Here is a 16357-nt window from a genome sequence, read left to right as displayed (position 1 = left end):
GCAGCACAGCTTGGAGGCCCCTTACGGAGATAAACGGTCTTCTGCCCATTCCCCCTCCGATGTGGCTCCGCCATATTGGAGAAGCAGCCTGAGGCTGGCCATGCCCACAGCAACTGCAGAGCTTAACTCCACAGCGGCCGGGCAAGAATCAGAGGCCCTGTCTGTGCACAGCTGCCCAGCACAAGTTGCTAGGGGTTGCTGTTCTCCCAGGAGAGGAAGGCCACAAACCAGCAAGAAGCAACTTTCTCTTAGCCAACACACTGCCAGCTCCCCACAAAAACCTCTATCGCCATGAAAAGGCAGAAGAATTTGATACAGACCAAGATCACAGAGGCAAACCCTGAGAAGGGGATAGACCTGAACAATCTCCCTGTAAAAGAATTAAAAATAAAGAGCATAACCATGCTGACGGAGCTGCAGAGAAATATGCAAGAGCTAAGGGATGATGTCCAGAAGGAGATTACAGAAATGAAACAATCTCTGGTAGGATTTATAAGCAGAATGGTAAGATCCAAGAGGCCACTGATGGAATAGAAACCAGAGAACAGGAATGCATGACAGAAGCTGATGCAGAGAGAGATAAAAGGATCTCCAGGAATGAAACAATAATAAGAGAACTGTGTGACCAATACAAAAGGAACAATATCTGCATTATAGGGGTACCAGAAGAAGAAGAGAGATAAAAAGGGATAGAAAGTGTATTTGAAGAAATAATTGCTGAAAGCTTCTCCAAACTGGGGAAGAAAGTAATTGATCAGACCACAGAAGTGCACAGAACCCCCAACAGAAGGGACCCAAGGAGGACAACACCAAGACACATAATAATTAAAATAACAAAGATCAAGGACAAGGACAGAGTTTTAAAGGCAGCTAGAGAGAGGAAAAAGGTCACCTACAAAGGAAAACCCATCAGGCTATCATCAGACTTCTCAACAGAAACCTTACAGGCCAGAAGAGAATGGCATGATATATTTAATGCAATGAAAGAGAAGGGCCTTGAACCAAGAATACTGTATCCAGCACGATTATCATTTAAATATGAAGGAGGGATTAAACAATTCCCAGACAAGCAAAAGTTGAGGGAATTTGCCTCCCACAAACCACCTCTACAGGGTATTTTAGAGGGACTGCTCTAGATGGGAGCACTCCTAAGACTAAATAGATGTCACCAGAGAAAATAAAATCACAGCAAAGAAAGCAGACCAACCAAATACTAACTAAAGGCAAAAAATAAAATCAACTATCCACAAAAGCAGTTAAAGGAAACACAAAAGAGCACAGAATAAAACAACCAACATATAAAGAACGGAGGAGGAGGAATAGAAGGGAGAAAAATAAAGAATCATCAGACAGTGTTTAAAATAGCTCAATAAGCGAGTTACGTTAGACAGTAAGATACTAAAGAAGATAACCTTGAACCTTTGGTAACCATGAATCTAACGCCTGCAAAGGCAATAAGTACATATCTTTCAATAATCACCCTAAATGTAAATGGACTGAATGCACCAATCAAAAGACACAGAGTAATAGAATGGATAAAAAAGCAAGACCCATCTCTATGCTGCTTACAAGAGACTCACCTCAAACCCAAAGACATGCACAGACTAAAAGCCAAGGGATGGAAAAAGATATTTCATGCAAATAACAGGGAGAAAAAAGCAGGTGTTTCAGTAGTATCAGACAAAATAGACCTCAAAACAAAGAAAGTAACAAAAGATAAAGAAGGACATTGCATAATGAGAAAGGGCTCAGTCCAACAAAAGGATATAACCATTATAAATATATATGCACCCAACCATTATAAATATATATGCACCCAACACAGGAGCACCAACATATGTGAAACAAATACTAACAGAACTAAAGGAGGAAAGAGAAGGCAATGCATTCATTTTACAAGACTTCAACACGCTACTCACTCCAAAGGATAGATCCACCAGACAGAAAATAAATAAGGACACAGAGGCACTGAACAACACACTAGAACAGATGGACCTAATAGACATCTATAGAACTCTACATCCAAAAGCCACAATTTACAATAGGAAAGAAATGGAAGCAACCTAAGTGTCCATCAGTAGATGAATGGATAAAGAAGATGTGGTACATATACACAATGGAATATTATTCAGCCATAAGAAGAAAACAAATCCTACCATTTGCAACAACATAGATGGAGCTAGAGGTTATAAATAAGCCAGGTGGAGAAAGACAAACACCAAATGATTTCACTCATATGTGGAGTATAGGAACAGAGAAAGACTGAAGGAACAAAACAGGAGCAGAATCACAGAACCTAAGAATGGACTAACAGTTACCAAAGGGAAAGGGACTGGGGAGAATGGGAGGGAAGGGAGGGATAAGGGTGGGGGGAAAAAAAGGGGGTATTACGATTAGCATGTATAATGTGGGGGGAGGCATGGGGAGGGCTGTGCAACACAGAGAAGACAAGTAGTGATTCTATAGCATCTTACTACACTGATGGACAGTATTGTAATGGGTTTTGTGGAGGGGACTTGGTGAAGGGGGGACCCTAGTAAATATAATGTTCTTCATGTAATTGTAGATTAATGACAACAAAATAAAAATTAAAAAAATAAAGTATTTCACACTTTCTCATATATACTATTGTAGGCCTCCCCCCTTGTTGCAAGATAGTAAAGAAATTTTGATATATGCTCATAACAAAATTATCTGAAGATTTTTCTTCAACAGTTGGCTTCTAATAGTGGTTGCTTAGGTGGGAGAATAAGGCAGGTGTCTTGGAAGTATACTTTTCACTGAATCCTCATATTTTTAGTATGGCACGGCTATCCTTAACTAGACAAGGTACCTTCTACTTACCCCTCTCCAAGGAATCAGACCTAAGCCTTCTGCAAGGGCAGCGAGGCAACTACCTGGGAGCTGGGGAGGAAATCTGGTGCTTCAACTGTTTCTGAAATAGACTTTTAAACAATTATTCTGCTTTTAGTCCCAACTTTATGCCTGCTTTTTGGCAGTTCTCCAGGGCAAATCAGGCTTGTTCTTATTCTTAGCTTGTCCTCAGATGTGTGGTGAGTCTGTCAGTTCCCACTATCCTTTTGCTTTCCAGCTTCCAAAAGGTTAGTGATTTTATCTCCTGTTCTCTGGGAGGCTACTATGCAGACAATAGCCAGACCATATATGACAGGAGAACTCTGAACCCTGCAGCAGCCGGTTTGGAAAGCCAAACTACAAACTCTGAGACAATCAGCCCAGAATGGTCAGAACTTGTCAATGAGTCAGCTTCCTTATATTTTGTCCCCACCTCCAAAACAGGACCAACTAGAGAAAGCCAAACCAATCACTTAAGACTGTCATCTATTTAGCCCATCTCCAACATCCCCATAACAATGACCTCCAATCAGAGCATAGCTGAAGGTTTCACTTTTAACACAATGAAGCTTTCCCACTCCTCTGCCTGCCTTTGAGTCTTTGCCAAACACAAGGGATGATGGCAGACTCCCTGCTACTGTAGCAAGCTCTGACTAAATAGCTCCTGTTTGTTCTGGTTTGGGTGGTCTTCATCTTTTTATCCTTCTTACCTTGAAGTGTTGTGTTTTTTTAGGGGGATTTCAGAAGGAAGTGGAGGTGTGTGACTCAATCTATTATCTTAACTGGAGATTTCTTCCTGTGCTCTTTTCTGCGTGACTTAGATGTCAGCAGTCCACCTTTGGCTCTCCAATTCCAAAAAGCCCAGAAATAACCTTTGTCTTCTCCCTTTGCAAAGCAAACCTGGATGCAAAATTCAACACCTATTCAAATTCCTCCAACAAATCTACTAGAACAAAAGCATTAGAGAATGATACAGATTTTCCAGATGCTTACCTATGAGAGAGAGAAAAGATGAGGTTACATAACTCACACCCCCACAACAAAGAACTTAAACTCAATTCCCCAAACATTTTCAACATCTTTCTCCTACAGTCTCTCCTCTGAGATGTCTTTTTCTTTCTCCCAGGGAGTTTGGAGCCTTGCTGACTCTCCTTCTATGTCTAACTGATCCCCTGAGTCTTCTAATTCCTCATGCCTTTACCCTACAAAGCAATTTAGCTCAGCCCCCGCATACTCCACTCACTTCAGAACCAAAGGAATGCTGCTTCACCAGCCTTGCAAATTGTTAAGTGGAATTGCCCCATTGGGGTGTGTGTAACTCACCCTCATTCTAAGGGGATTTCATGAATTTCTTCTAAATGAATACAGGCACCTGTACTCTATTCATTGTACCCAAAAGGTAGTCTCATTCCAGCTTCTTAGGAGAAAAAAAAGTTCCCTATCTCTCTCTAAACTACCAAAAAAGGATGCCTTTTCTCACTTGCTAACAAATGGTTTTTTTGCATTTCTAACTAGCTTGTAAGCTTTTTGAGTGCATAGCTACATATTTTTGTAATCTGTATAGTACTAATAATATTATAAAAGTTTATAGAAGGGATCAGTGGGCAGAAAGGATGGATAGAATTTTGATGGAAGGAAATAGGATGTTCAGAAAGAGCCTGTAAGTGGTTCCTCTAAATTTTGACCTTTATCTTGAACACAATAAAGTTCAATAAAGGGTTTCCACCTCTATTGTGTATCTTCAGTGCTCGGCACTGTATTCAACAGATTTTACTTGACTTGTGTGGCATACATTCATTATTAATATCTTTCATATCCCGTATCAGTAAGGGATTGTTTTCCACTGCTGGTAACCAGACTTGACTGCAGTGGCTTAAAAAACTAGTTCATTGTCTCATGTAAAGAAGTCCAGAGGTGGGTAGTTCAGGGTTATTATGGGAATTACGGAAGGTATCAAGGATCCAGTCTTCTACCTCTCCATGCCACTTTTCCTAGGCACCTGGTTTCTATCTTTGTGGTGCCACTGCAGTGACAGAGAACTGTTGGAGCTCCAGCCATCAGGTCCTAGTCATAGCAAGAAGGAAGTGGAAGGGCAATGGCAGAAAGGCAAAAAATGGCTTGTGGCAGGTGTCTGCCCCCTTTTTAGGAACTTTACCAAAAGTCCAGTGCAAAAATTTTGTAACTCATTGGCCAGAACTTAGTCACATGATCATACCTTTCTCAATGAAAACAGAAAAATATATTTTCTAGGTACCCCTGACTTCTGTTACTAAGCAGAAAGGGGGAATGGTTATTGGGTAGACCACTAGCTACTTCCTGCCATAGTTCCTCTTGAATTTTCTACATATGACATCCTTGTGCTTGGCATTGTCCTTGGAATCAATGAATAAATGAATAAAGCATTTTTAGATAAGTCAAGCAGTTCATGGCATGATCTTTCTTTTTTTTAGTTAATTGGCTTTATTTCTAGAGCAGTGTTAAGTTTATAGAAAATTTGAACAGAGTACAGAGTTCCCATATACCTCTCCCACCCCATCCCACACAGTTTCTTCTATTAATATCTCACATTTTTGTGGTACATTTAAAATTGGTGAACCAATATGATACATTATTACTAACTAAAATCCAAAGTTTACATTAGGGTTTTCCCTTTGTGTTACACAGTCCTATGGGTTTTGACACGTGTAATATCATATAACCATTATAGTATCATACAGAAGTTTCCCTGTTCTAAAATCATGTGTTCCATCTATGTACCCCTTACTTCCTCCTTAGGAACCCTTGGTACCACTGACCTTTTTACTGTCACCAAAGTTTTACCTTTTCCAAGTAATGTCATATAGTTGGAATTATACAGTTCTCAGGCTGGCTTCTTTCACTCAGTTATATGCATTTAAGTTTCTTCCAGGTCTTTTTGTAGCTGGACAGCTCATTTCTTTTTATTGCTGAATGAGAGTCCATTGAATAGCTGTACCGCAGTTTCATGACCCATTCCTTGATTGAAGGAATCTTGGTTGCTTTCAATTTATGACTAATATGCTATAAACATTTGTGTGCAGGTTTTTTGGTAGACTTGTTTTCAACTCATTTGAATACTTAGGAGCATGATTGCTGAATCATGTGGTAAAACTATGTTTAGCTTTCAAAGAAACTGATGAAGTATCTTCAGAAGTAACTGCTATGTTGCATTCTCACCAGCCATGGGAGTTCCTGTGGATTTTAGCTATTCTAATAGGATTCAGCCATTCAGTGAGATCCTGGTATCTCACTGTGTCTTAATTTACAATTCCTTAATAACGTGGTGTTAAACATCTTTTCATATACTCATTTGGATATCCCAATCTTCTTTGATGAGGTGTCTAATCTGATCTTTTATTCACTTTTTGATTTGCCTGTTGAGTTTCAAAAGTCCTTTGTATATTCTAGATAACAGTCCTTTATTAGATATGTTTTGCAGATATTTCCTCCCAGTCTGTGGCTTTTCATTTTCTTGTCTAATCAATTTTTTAACAAAGTTGTTCGTATTTTCTAGTTTCTTAAATCTCTACTGTACTTTGTTATGTCTCCCCTTTTAGTCCTAATATTATTTGTTGCTATTTCTCTTTTAACTGGATCAATCTTACAGAAATTTTATTAGTCTTTTCAGAGGTCTAACCTTAGTTTTTCTATATTGCATCTTTTTTCTATTTTATTAATTTTTGTTTGATCTTTTTCTATTTTAGATTTATTATTTTTTTATTAAGCAGATCACATAAATTTTTTGCTTTTCTTATTTTTTAGTGTAAAAGCATAAAAGGTTAATTTACCTATATCCTATAAATTTTCACATGTAGTATTTTTTATTACTGCTGAAATCTAGTATTATGTATTTCCATTGGGATTTCCTCTTTGATCTTTGCTATTAAGGTGTTTTTAAAAATCTCAAAATATGTGGTTTCAAAAATAATTTTATTTCTAACTTAATTGTAATATGATCGGAGAATGAGATGACAGAAATTTTTTGCAATTTGCAGAAAGTTGCTCAATAGCCTAAATAAAAATTTTCTTAAATCTTTCTTGTATATTTTTAAAGTATGTGTGTCCTCAAGATGCTGGGCACAGAGTTCTATATATGTTTCCTTATAAAATGTTAGTTAATAGTGTTGGAGATGTGCCTGCAAAGACTGGTGATTCTTGGTATCTTTCCATATTTAGAAGTGCTGTAGACTGAATGCTTTGTGTCCCCTCAAAATTCATGTGTTGAAAACTAACCCTCAATATAATGGTATCACTTCCTAGATTAGGTCATGAGGGTGGAGCTCTCATGAATGGGATGAACTCCTTAAAAAAGAGATCCAGGAGAGTGAGTGCCCTATCCCTTTAAATTGAGGACACAGTGAAGATAGCTTCTATAAACCAGGGAGCAGGTACTCACCAGACTAAAATAAATCTGTTGGTGCCTGGATCATGGACTTCCCAGCCTCCAGAACAGTGGGAAATAAATTTCTGTTCTTTATAAGCTACCCAGTCAATGGTATTTTGTAATAAGACTAAGACTGAGCGGACTAAGACAAAGAGTAAGGTACTGAAAAGGAAATTCTTTATGTACAGATAGGCCTTGTTGACTGGGTCTTCAATGTAGGGTGATTGCTTATGGACTGGACACTTCATTGTGTATAGAGGAGGAGCAATTTTTTCCTCTACCCTTCTAGGTTTTTCTGGCTGATCTACTACTTAAATTGACATGACAGATTAACAGGAGAAAAACAAACTTAATTATGTACATATGAGAGCCCCATAAGAATGTAAAACCCAAGGACAAGTCTGGCAATTGAAGCTTAGATGCCATTCTGAGCTAAGGAATAGGATAGGTGCCTGGGACTTCAAAGGGAAGAATTGTAATTCACAGGGCCATAAGAGCAAATGTTTGGTAACTAGATGTTTGCCTTGCCATAGAGATAAGTCACTCGGATAAAAAGCTATCTCTGGTTAGGCCCCTATCTAAATTCCTTTAGGTGGCTAAGGGAGAAGTAAAAGTTTTTCTTGAATCTGCTAGGTAGGTCTTGATTGCCTTCAGCTCAAAATAATCCACAGGCCAAAGTGACATTTTTGGGGTCACATATTCTGCTACCCCTCAGTGGGATCCCTCAAATATCAATATTCTGCCAGACTAACCTAATTTCTAAAATTATACTGACCTTTATTTGTCTGGTATTATCTCCTTTCCTGTTCTTTTTCTTTGGGTTTTTAACTTTCCAGTCCTTTTCTTTCATTAAAAAAAAAAAAAACCTTTCTATAGAAATATATATATATATATTCAGAAAAGTGCCCACCAATATGCAACCTGAACACATGTAAACCAGCACTCAGATTAAGATAACATTATTAGCATTTCATGAGCCTCCCCATGTTCTCTTCCAGAGTCATTATTCCACCTATAGTAATCACTACACTGACTTCTAGCAGCTTGACTATTTGGGTAGTTTCCAATTTAGGCTACTACAAAGTATAGGTATGAGCTTTTGAATATGTCCTTTTAGTGAATATATGTACACATTTCTGTTGGGTATATACCTAGGAGTGAAATTGCTGGGACAAAGGCTATGCATATATTCTGCTTTAGTTGTTATTGCCAAACAATTTAACAAAATCATTGTACCAATTTATGTTTCCTTTAACAGCATATGAGAGTTCTGGTTGCTCCACAATCTTGCCAATACTTGGTGTTTTCTGTTTTTTTTTTATTACAGCCTTTCTGGTGTGCATGCAATGGTATCTCATAGTGGTTTTAATTTGCATTCCTCTTTACTTCTTTGGTTCATTTTTCAGATGTTTCAGGATTGAGCATATTAAAATGTAGGGGGTTAATCTGGGTACATCTGCCAGAAATTTCCCCCTTACCGGTATTTATCTAATGGAACATAAAACCTTTTTTCCTGTACTGGAGACAATATAAATCTAGAGGATGATGGCAACAAGCTTTGCAATCAGACATACTGAGGTCTGAGTCCCAACTCTAATGCTTACTTGCTCAGTTACCTTGAGAAATTTAACCTTTCTCCATTTAATGTAAAATGGCACTAATAATAGTACTGCTTCAGGAGGTTGTGATGAGGATTAAATGAGAGAAAATATGTAACACACTTTGCAAAGTTCCTAGCACATAATCAGCAAATGGTAGCTATTATTTTACCTATTGTTTATGCACATCTCATTTCTCCTTGTTTTATACAGCCTACAACAAAGCAAAAGCTCATCACTCTGTAGCTGCCTCATGTTTAATAGGCTGATACTGGCTGAATGAATGGTTTTAAATATAAACGTTATGTATCGTGGTTATTGTTATAAAAGATGGCGCACATTATAATGGCTATAGTATAAAATACGCTGCTGAGGAATACATTATTTCAACAAGTGTCTCTCCTATTTACATTCATCATTTAACAGTTAAGAAAATTAATGCAGCAGAGAAACACTACCCGAGCTCATTAGTAATGGCAGTTAGATGTCCCATCTTGCATTGGTGAGAATTCCAGTCTTCTCCAGTTAAAACAAAAACAAAAACACTACTGTTCTGAAGACACGTTAAACCTTTTCAATTTTAACAGATCCTTTTGTTCAATTGTGGAGAAACTGGGCAGGCAACAGCTGCTCCAGCAGCTTCCGTGCAAGATGGCGCCGCCCATTTGTACACAGCGGCGGTTACGTGTTCCTAACCCATCGCAAGACCGGAAGTGGTTTTGGCCCTACTGGATCCGGGTGGGTACGTGCAGGTGGCCGAGGAGGGTTCCAGTTCTTCAGCGTGAGGTGCCGCAGGTGTTCAGGTAGGGTCTGGGGCCGCAGGTGAGCACCGGAAACCGGCGAGGCCTTTCACTGGGCTTTTGAAAGCAGTAAAGGGGGCTTGTAGTGCAGACTGAGGAGCAGGGTCGTGGAGCTGACGATGTCACTGTGTGCGGGGGCGACTGACTGTGCGGACCCCGTCGTTCCGAGCGACTTAGTCCTGCCTCTTTCCCCATCCCCGCGCGGCCTCTGCGCTCCCCTCGCCCGAGGCGGGAGCGGTTCAGCCCCCAGGTGCGCAACAAGAGTTTTCTCCTGGGTAGGAAACTCCCCCAAGCCCTCCACTGGCGGCTCCCTCGAACCCCCTTCCTGTATCTTTAGGAGTACCTGCCAAACCTTCGTGGCTTCTTGACCCGATCAGCTTAGGTGGCACCTTTCTCAGTACCTGGCGACTCCTTGCGTGCTGCATGCGTCCACAGAGTTCCCTCTCGATTCGTGGGGATCTACACCCGCCCGCCCGTTGTTACCACCCCTTTCCTCCCAGACCACACCCTTTGCTCTGGGCCTTACTGGGAGCCATCTGTCTTTTCTCATCCCTGGGATAGATCAGAGCTAGAACCTTAAAAATTGTGTATTACAAAATTGATACCTGCTCATGAAAATACAAACTTTTATATGCTTTCTATATACAACTGAATGCAAACAATCTCCCTCAGATACCCAGTCCTTGAAAACACTGCTGTTTATACCGTATTTTTTATTAGTAATACAAGGATAGAAGAAACTTCACTGAAACGTTTTGTTAATTATCAGAATGAGGAAGTGCGGGAGAAAAGTGGTTTTGTATGGGGAAGGAATGATTAATTTTGGTCAAGGTGAGCTTGTTTTTAAAGTGCACTTTTTAATATTTATTTTAGTCGTACTCTATGGAATCTTGTAAAACATTAATATAAAGATTTTAAGTAAAATGGTCCCCCTTAGCCCAACTCGGTTTCCATCTCCATCTTTTTTCTTCTTTAATCTCTTTCCCCAAAGTAAGAACTGTTACCAGTTTGGGGTGTGTCTTTCTATTTCTTTTTCTTTACCTTTATTGACAGGTGTTTGTATCTATAAGATACATGTATGTAAGATTTCACGTTAAACTTCAACAAATGCATATTTTACAAATATGGTGTATTGTACTTACTTAGAAACTTGACCTTTTATGCTTACAATGGGTCTTGGAAATTTTTGTCAATATGTAGAGATATACCTTATTCTATCTGCTTGCTCTGTAAATTTCAAAGTATGTTAAGATTCCATAGTGTATGAGATTCCATAGATTACTCACAGGTAGGTCACAGGTATCAATCATTTTACCGCATGTATTTTGTATTTTGTGACAATCATTCCTTACCCCTGTGGTTCTCAAATGGGGGATGAACATCAGGAGACATTTTCTGTTTGTCCAGCTGGGGTGGTGGTGTTACTGGCATGTAGTGGGTAGGAGCCAGAGATGCTTCTAAGCTATGATGCACATGAAAGCCCCACAACAAGAAATTTTTCTGGCTTAAAATGTCAGTGGTGCTGAGGATGAAAACCCCTGCTCTATCCTAAGGCAGAGCAGAGTTTTTCTCTTATGACTATTTTCTCCTATAAGTTTTTAAATATGTGTTTGAGTTTTTCTTTAATTCCTCTATGTGTGTGTTTGTGAATGATGTGTGCATAATTATTGTTCTCCAAACAGTGTCACTTTAAATATTTCATTCATTCTTGACCCATTAATCTGAAACGCTACATTTATCATGTACTAGTTTCTCACACAGTCTGTTTTTGGACTGTCTTTTGTTCTATGGCCTACTTTTTTGTTTTGCTGGACCAATAACCGCAATGTCCTATATTAAATATATATTATACTTTGATATATAATAAATACTCCCTCATAATTATTATTATTATTGGGACTTGTATACTTTATCGGCTCACATACTTGTTCTTTAAAAACAATATTTTGGGGCTAGTCTTACAATAGCTTTTCCAGATTAACTTTAGAATCAGCATGTCAAATAGTTTTTTAAGTGTCTTTACTGAGGTGTAATTCACACAATCATTTTTAAAGTGTACAATTCAGTGACTATATTCATAGTTGTGCACCATCGCCACAATCTAATTTTAGAACACTTTTTCACCCCCAGAAGGAACCCATACGTATTAGCCATAATTCTCCTTCTCATTCCCCAATACCCTAGTCACTAATCTTTCTGCCTTTACAGATCTGAATGTTTCATATAAATGGAATCATACAATCTGTGTTATTTTGTGACTGGCTTCTTTCACTCAGCATAATGTTTTCAAGGTTCATCCATGTTGTAGCATGTATCAGTAGTCATTCCTTTTTATTGCTCAATAAAAGTCCATCCTATAATAAGTTTGTTTCACAGGGCTATAGTATCAAAGACCACAAACTGGATGGTGTAAAAGAAGAGAAATGTATTCACTCCCAGTTCTGGGGGTTGTAAAGTCCAAAATCAAGGTGTCAGCAGGGCTGTGCTCTCTCTGAGGGCTCTAGAGGAGAAACTTTTCTTGCCTCTTCCTAGCTTCTGGTGGTTGCCAGCAGTTCTTGGCATTTCTTGGCTTGCGGCTAACTCTAAACTCTGCCTCTGTCTTCATGTGTCCTCCTTCGCTGAGTGTCTGTCTGCACATGTTAATTCTCTCTGTGAGTCTTTCTCTTTCTTTTCTCTCCTCTTCATGTAAGGACACCAGTTATGTTGGATTAAATGCCCACCCTACTCCTTCATGACCTCATTTTAACTTGATTGTATGTGCAAACACCTTATTTCCAAGTAAAGTCACATTCACAGGTACAGGGTGGGGTTTAGGACTTCTAAACCAATTAAAATTGGGCAAGGATCAATAGACATTTTTTGGTGGGACACAATTCAAGGCATAACTTTTGGTTATGCCATATTTCATTTAACCGTTCATTGGCTGACAGGTGTTTGGATTGTTTCCACTTTTTGGCTCTTATGAGTAATACTGCTGTGAACTTTTGTCTGGATATGTTTTCATTCCTCTTGGATATATACCAAGGAGGGGAATTGTTGGGTCATATGGCAACTCTGTTTAATCATTTGAGGAACTGCCAGACTGTTTCCCAAAGCAGCTGCACCATTTTACATTCCCACCAGCAATCTATGATTCTCCATATTGTTGCCATCACTTACCTGTCTTTTTGATTAGAGCCATCCTAGTGTGTGCGAAGTGGCATCTTGCTGTGATTCTGATTTGTATTTCCCTAATAGCTAGTGATGTTGAGCATATTTTCATGGACTTATTGGCCATTTGTAGTCTATCTTGTTTGAAGAAATGTCTATTGAGACCCTTGTCCAATTTTAATTGATTTGTCTTTTTATTATTGAGTTATGAGGTGTGTTTTTTTTTTTGTATATTCTAGATTCATGCCCTTGCCAGATAGATGATTTGCAAATATTTTCTCCCATCCTGTGGGTTGTCTTTTCACTTTCTTGATGGTCAGTTCATTTTTTTTAAAGATTTTCAAAGTTAAGTTTGCAGTGAATTTGTGTATTATTTTGAGTGTTTCTGTAAAATGATTAATCTTTTTTATCATAAAAATGGGGCAGTTACAGTCCCTTCTACAGAAAATGGTTGAAAGATTAAATGAATAATGTATAAATATATGAGTATAAATACATGTAAAGTGCATGGAACATGTCATATGCTCTGTAATTGATAGCTGTTATAATACATCTCGGCTCTTCCTGTCTTATATATCTTCAGTAAAGTTTTCTATGTTTTGTCATATTGATCTTGCACATTTCTTTTTGAGTTTATACCTTGGTTTATTGCTGTATTTGGTTGTTTGGGGGTACTTTTTAAGTAATGTATATTGTTAGTATGAATGGGGTTTTCTTTGTATTTTTATAGTGGGTTTAGAACGCTGTTGGTTTTATGTTCATAAACTTTCAAAATTGGAAGTTGTAAAAGTTATAACATGTTTACTTATCCAGATGATTCTGATAGCCATTCTGTAAGGAACTGTGGTTCTTTTAGCTTCTGCCTTCTTCTGCCCTGATTTGGATCTTCTTTCGCTCTTGGCTCTACTATTGTGTCTTCTGATGGGTCTTCCTCCCTCTAGCCCTGCCCTTCTCTAGTCTAGCACCCACACAACCTCCATGGTTCTTTGACATATGAGTCTTATTCTATCACTCCTCTTAGAGGTCTGTTATTGTCTCTCCATTAACTATAAGGTTGTATGTTGTAGGGTAATATAAGGCCCCTTATGACTTGACCTGTACCTGCTCATTCCAGCATCATCTCTATTTCCTTACTTGCACATTATGCTGTAGCAAGTTCTGTCCAGTAGAAATATAATGTGATGTCCATAAATGAAGTTTTCTAGTAGCCATGTTAAAACTATAAAAAGAACAATGTGGATTTAATATTAATAACATTTTACTTAACCCAGTATATCCAAAATACTATTTCAACATAGATATAAAAAATATGGAATTACAGAGATAGAAGGCACAGTAGAGGTTACTAGGGATTAGAGGAAGGGGGAAGTTCTTGTTTAGTGAGTACACAGTTTGTGTTCGGGATGATGAAATGCTTGAAATGGATGGTGGTGATGGTTGCACAACATCATGAATGTAGTTAATGCCACTGAATTGTATACTTAAAAATTGTTAAAATGGTCAATTTTGTGTTATGCATATTTTACTACAATAAAAAGTTCACCTGAAGAAAATCTATGGAAATTATCAATAATGTGTTTTCACTTTTTTTATAGTACAGTATATGTTAAATTTGCTTGAACTTTTTCACCTATACCATGATGCTTCATGCCTTTGTACCCCTGCTCACACTGTTCCTTCAGCCTGGAGTGCCCTTCTCCTTTTTGCCCAGTGCACCTGGAGAACATTGCGGATGCTTTTTTATTATTATTATTATTTATTTTTTTATTTTAGAATCATTAATCTACAATTACATGAGGAACATTATGTTTACTAGACCCCCCCTCACCAAGTCCCCCCCACATACCCCATTAGTCACTGTCCATCAGCATAGTAAGATGCTGTAAAATCACTACTTGTCTTCTCTGTTGCACAGAGCCTCCCCATCGTTGCTGATGTTTTAATGCCAGTACCATCTCAGATAATCATCTTTCTCAGCGTTTCTCTTACTACTGCCCCACTCTTTGCTCTTTGCCAGCCCTGTCCTTGTGTGTGCTGCTGTTGTTCTCAACTGTATTGCAGCTCCCTCATTGCATGTATCTCTACTTTTCTGCATCCTGAATTTTTGAAAGCAGATTGTGCCTTTTAACTCTTTTTACCCAGAGTTTAGCACAATGTCTGGCTTATTGAAAGTGCTATATACGTTTGCTGAATGAATTCTTTGGCTGGAAAAACTCATACAAAACCTCTCCATATAGGAATGAATTAATAAGTTTTTCAGATGTTGCCAAAAGTTCCCTCATATGGAGGTACTTGGCTTGTTCCTTCAATTTTCCTGTGAGGGTTTTTTTTACATGGGCCACACAGGATAAAGAATAAATAAGGAACCTGACTATATGCCTGGGAACCCTTTATCTGAGGGATTCCTTCTCAGTTGGAAATGAATCAATAATTTGTCTTAAGCTTTTTCTATTTTAATGTAGCCTCATTTCAATGTTATTAAATATGGAGATAGTGTGAAATGCAAAAATAAAATTTAAAAACTAATAAAACACGTTAGAAGGTGTTATTTTCTTTGAAAACAAAAATTCACTCTTCTATACAAAGTCATGTATAAGTTGAGAGAAGGCACAATCAAGATGCAAATTGATCTCAAACATTTGGCTGAAACAGGATGAAGACAGAAGTGTAAAGTTTTGGATTTAAGTGCAAAATATAAATTATAAATATATAAAATGGGGAACTTGATTTGGTATCAGTGAATTTTAATACACCACAAGCTTTATATGACCCATCAGTGTGATTCTAGTACTCAAAAACATATCATCTCATACAGCATTAATAAAATACACGGTGCAGACACTGGGAAGTAATAGTATCAATGTAATCCACAGCAATTAGACCATATTTCTCAAGTATTGAATACAGACCTGGGTATCACATTTTAAGAGATACATTGACAAAGTTGAAGCTGTTTAGATGGATCTAGCCACACAGTGAATGGTTTTATAAACTAGGTCACAGGAAGACTGGTTGGGTTAAGTAGGGTGTACTAAGGGGGCGGGGTCAGAGTCCTAAGAGCTGTCTTCCCATGTTTCACAAGCTCTCAGGAGAACATAAACACTGTTGTCATTTCAGAGGCCAGACTGAGCATCAAAGAGAACAGTTTTATTTAGGGAACTTTTACAGAATACAAGGATTTTTCTACAAAAACTGCCTCTTAAAGTAATGAACTGTTTTCCTAGAAGTATTCTGTTAGAGACCAGGTCATGATCTGTCAGGATTACAATGGGAAGGAATCTTGAGTTGGGTGGGAGCTTAATTTGGCTCCTAAACGTTAACTCTGATTCTTAATTTTCCTTTTATAGGAGTTCTGTGGTTTGTAGCACTCAGTAGTAGTAATAGCCAACATTTACTGAGTACTAAAATGCTAGTTAATATACTAAGTAAAGTAGGTATATTGATCATCTTATTCGTAAGTCTCACAATATTCCTACATAGTAGGTACTATATACCATTTTACCAATAAGGAAACTGAGGCATAGAGAAGTTCAGTAAATTGCTTAAGACTGTAT

General features: G+C 38.2%; 1 protein-coding gene across 9 annotated transcripts in view; it reads left to right on the top strand.

The window, feature by feature from the left end:
- Window positions 1-16357, top strand: part of EXD2 (exonuclease 3'-5' domain containing 2) — an 80234-nt gene that overhangs the window by 23031 nt on the left and 40846 nt on the right. For 4 of the 9 annotated variants that reach the window (XR_005056866.2, XM_073242223.1, XM_017651637.3 and 1 more), the window contains exon 1: window positions 9521-9656. The exons of 2 other annotated variants lie outside the window; for them this stretch is intronic. The gene's annotated coding sequence lies outside the window, so the exon portion shown is untranslated. Of the gene's footprint in view, window positions 1-9520; window positions 9676-9767; window positions 9904-16357 lie in introns of those variants that run through there. 3 more of the 9 variants (XM_017651636.3, XM_073242224.1, XM_017651634.3) reach the window with 3 other exon arrangements.

Source organism: Manis javanica, chromosome 8 (genome assembly GCF_040802235.1).
Source record: "Manis javanica isolate MJ-LG chromosome 8, MJ_LKY, whole genome shotgun sequence".
Taxonomy (NCBI): Eukaryota; Metazoa; Chordata; class Mammalia; order Pholidota; family Manidae; genus Manis; species Manis javanica.
The sequence above is the reverse complement of the archived record's forward strand: the minus strand, read 5'-3'. Positions and strand labels throughout refer to the sequence as shown.